The sequence below is a fragment of the Triticum aestivum genome, chromosome 1B (assembly GCF_018294505.1).
Source record: "Triticum aestivum cultivar Chinese Spring chromosome 1B, IWGSC CS RefSeq v2.1, whole genome shotgun sequence".
NCBI lineage: Eukaryota > Viridiplantae > Streptophyta > Magnoliopsida > Poales > Poaceae > Triticum > Triticum aestivum.
In genome coordinates, this window is record NC_057795.1 from 11,731,711 (window position 1) to 11,736,187 (window position 4,477).

The following is a 4,477-nucleotide window of genomic DNA, read 5'->3' on the forward strand; positions in this document are numbered from 1 at the left end:
ATATGATCCTTATTGGGATTTAAGAGAGAGAGAGAAGAGCTACCTAGGGTAGGCCGCGCGCCCCCAAAGGCCTAGTCCGAATTGGACTAGGGGGAGGGGTGGCGCCCCCTCCTTCCTTCTCTTCTCTCTTCCCCTTCCTTCTCTCCTACTCCTACTACTTGGAAGGGGGGAATCCTACTCCTTGTGGGAGTAGGACTCCCCAGGGCGTGCCATAGTAGAGGGCCGGCCCTCCCCCTCCTCCACTCCTTTATAGACGGGGGAAGGGGGCACCACATAGACACACAAGTTGATCATTGATCTCTTAGCCATGTGCGGTGCCCCCTCCTCTATAATCTACCTCGGTCATATCATCGTAGTGCTTAGGCGGCCCTGCGCTGGTAGCTTCATCATCACCGTCATCACACCATCGTGCTAACTAGACTCTCCTTGGACACTCTGCTGGATCGGAGTTCATGGGACGTCACCGAGTTGAACGTGTGCAGATCACGGAGGTGCCGTACGTTCGGTACTAGGATCGGTCGATCGTGAAGACGTACGACTACATCAACCACGTTGTCATAACACTTCCGCTTTCGGTCTACGAAGGTACGTGGACAACACTCTCCCCTCTTGTTGCTATGCATCACCATGATCTTGCATGTGCGTAAGAAATTTTGAAATTACTGCGTTCCCCAACAGTGGCATCCGAGCCAGGTCTATGCATAGATGTTATATGCACGAGTAGAACACAAGTGAGTTGTGGGCGATAACAGTCATACTGCTTACCAGCATGTCATACTTTGATTCAGCGGTACTGTTGGATGAAGTGACCCAGATCGATATTATGCGTACGCTTACGCGAGACTGGTTCTACCGATGTGCTTTGCACACAGGTGGCTGACGCGTGTCAGTTTCTACAACTTTAGTTGAATTGAGTGTGGCTACGTCCGATCCTTGTTGAAGGTTAAAACAGCACATACTTGACAAAAAATCATTGTCGTTTTGATGCGTAGTTAAGGAAGGTTCTTGCTCAGCCCGTAGCAGCCACGTAAAACTTGCAACAACAAAGTAGAGGACGTCTATCTTTTTTTTTGCAGGGCATGTTGTGATGTGATATGGTCAAGACATGATGCTAAATTTTATTGTATTAGATGATCATGTTTTTGTAACAGATTTATCGGCAACTGGTAGGAGCCATATGGTTGTCGCTTTATTGTACGCAATGCAACCGCCTTGTAATTGTTTTTACTTTATCACTAAGCGGTAGCGATTGTTGTAGATACAATAGTTGGTGAGACGACAACGATGCTACGATGGAGATCAAGGTGTCGCGTCGGTGATGATAGTGATCATGACAGTGCTTTGGACATGGAGATCAAAGGCACAAGATGACGATGGCCATATCATATCACTTATATTGATTGCATGTGATGTTTATCGTTTATGCATCTTATTTTGTTTAGTTCGATGGTAGCATTATAAGATGATCTCTCATTAAATTTCAAGGTATAAGTGTTCTCCCTGAGTATGCACCGTTGCGACAGTTCTTCGTGCTGAGACACCACGTGATGATTGGGTGTGATAAGCTTTACGTTCACATACAATGGGTGCAAGCCAGTTTTGCACACGCAGAATACTCGGGTTAAACTTTACGAGCCTAGCATATGAAGATATGGCCTCGGAACACTGAGACCGAAAGGTCGAGCATGAATCATATAGTAGATATGATCAACATAGTGATGTTCACCATTGAAAACTACTCCATCTCACGTGATGATCGGACATGGTTTAGTTGATTTGGATCACGTGATCACTTAGATGATTAGAGGGATGTCTATCTAAGTGGGAGTTATTAAGTAATATGATTAACTGAACTTTAATTTATCATGAACTTAGTCCTGATAGTATTTTGCAAGATTATGTTGTAGATCAATAGCTTGCGTTATAGCTTCCCTATGTTTTTTATATGTTCCTAGAGAAAACTAAGTTGAAAGATGATAGTAGCAATGATGCGGACTTGGTCCATGATCTGAGGTTTATCCTCATTGCTGCACAGAAGAATTATGTCCTTGATGCACCGCTAGGTGACAGACCTATTGCAGGACCAGATGCAGACGTTATGAATGTTTGGCTAGCTCAATATGATGACTACTTGATAGTTTAGTGCACCATGCTTTACGGCTTAGAACCGGGACTTCAAAAATGTTTTTGAAACGTCACGGAGCATATGAGATGTTCCAAGAGCTGAAATTGGTATTTCAGACTCATGCCCGTGTCAAGAGGTATGAGACCTCTAACATATGCTTCACCTAAAAGATGGAGGAGAATTGCTCAACTAGTGAACAAGTGCTTAGGTTCTCTGGGTACTACAATGTCTTGAATCAAGTGGGAGTTAATCTTCCAGATAAGATAGTGATTGACAGAGTTCTCTAGTCACCATCACCAAGTTACTAGAACTTCGTGATGAACTATAGTATACAAGGGATGACGAAAACGATTCCCGAGTTCTTCGTGATGCTGAAATCGATGAAGGTAGAAATCAAGAAAAGAGCATCAAGTGTTGATGATTGATAAAACCACTAGTTTCAAGAAAAGGGCAAAGGAAAAGAAAGGGAACTTCAAGTAGAATGGCAAGTAAGTTGTCACTCCCGTGAAGAAGCCTAAAGCTGGACCAAAACTTGAAACAGAGTGCTTCTACTACAAAGGAAATGGTCACGGGAAGCGGAAATGCCCTGAATATTTGGTCGATGAGAAGGATGTCAAAGTGAACAAGGGTATATTTGATATACAGGTTATTGATGTGTACCTTACTAGTGTTTATAGTAACCACTGGGTATTTGATACTTGTTCGGTTGCTAATATTAGTAACTCGAAACAGGAGTTACAGAATAAACAGAGACTAGTTGAGGGTGTAGTGACGATGTGTGTTGGAAGTGGTTCCAAGATTGATATTATCATCATCGCACACTCCCTATACTTTCGAGATTAGTGTTGAACCTAAATAAATGTTATTTGGCGTTTGTGTTGAGCATGAATATGATTTGATCATGTTTATTGCAATATAGTTATTCATTTAAAGTCAAAGAATAATTGTTGTTCTGTTTATATGAATAAAACCTTCGAAGGTAATACACCCAATGAAAATAGTTTGTTGGATCTCGATCGTGGTAATACACATATTCATAATATTGATGCCAAAAGATGCAAAGTAGATAATGATAGTGCAACTTATTTGTGGCACTGCCGTTTGGATCATATCAGTGTAAAGCGCATGAAGAAACTCCATAAAGATGGTCTTTTGGAATCACTTGATTATGAATCATTTGATGTTTGTGAACCATGCCTTATGGGAAAGATGACTAAAACTCCGCTCTCCGGAACAATGGAACAAGCTAGTGACTTATTGGAAAAAACACATACCGACGTATGCAGTCCAATGAGTGTTGATGCTCGTGGTGGGTATCGTTATTTTCTGACCTTCACAAGATGATTTGAGCAGATATGAGTATATCTACTTAATGAAACATAAGTCTGAAACATTTGAAAAGTTCAGAGAATTTCAGAGTGAAGTGGAGTATCATCATAACAAGAAAATAAAATTTCTATGATCTGATCATGGAGGAGAATATTTGAATTACGACTCTGGCCTTCATATAAAACAATGTGGAATAGTTTCACAGCTCACGCCACCTGGCAACACCACAGCGTTATGGTGTGTCTGAACGTCGTAACCACACTTTATTGGATATGGTGCGATCTATGATGTCTCTTATTGGTTTACCACTATCGTTTTGGGGTTATGCATTAGAGGCAGTTGCATTCACTTAAAAAAGGGCACCATCAAAATCCGTTGACACGACGCCTTATGAACTATGGTTTGGTAAGAAACCAAAAGTTGTCGTTTCTTAAAAAGTTTGGGGCTGCGATGCTTATATGAAAAAGTTTCAACCTGATAAGCTCGAATCCAAATCAGAGAAGTGCATCTAGGATACCCAAAAGGAAACTGTTGGGTACACCTTCTATCACAGATCCGAAGGCAAGATATTCGTTGCTAAGAATGGATCCTTTCTAGAGAAGGAGTTTCTCTCGAAAGAAGTGAGTGGGAGGAAAGTAGAGCTTGATGAGGTAATTTAATTATACCTTTACCCGAATTGGAAAGTAGTTCATCACAGAAATCAGTTCCAGTGATTCCTACACCAATTAGTGAGAAAGCTAATGATGATGGTCATGAAACTTTAGATCAAGTTACTACAGAACCTCGTAGGTCTTACAGAGTATGGTCCGCACCAGAGTGGTATGGTAATCCTAGTCTAGAAGTCATGTTACTAGACCATGATGAACCTACGAACTACGAGGAAGCGATGATGAGCCCAGATTCCGCGAAATGGCCTGAGGCCATGAAATTTGAGATGGGATCCATGTATGAGAACAGAGTGTGGACTTTGGTTGACTTGCCCGATGATTGGTAAGCCATATTAAATAAATGGATCTTCAAGAG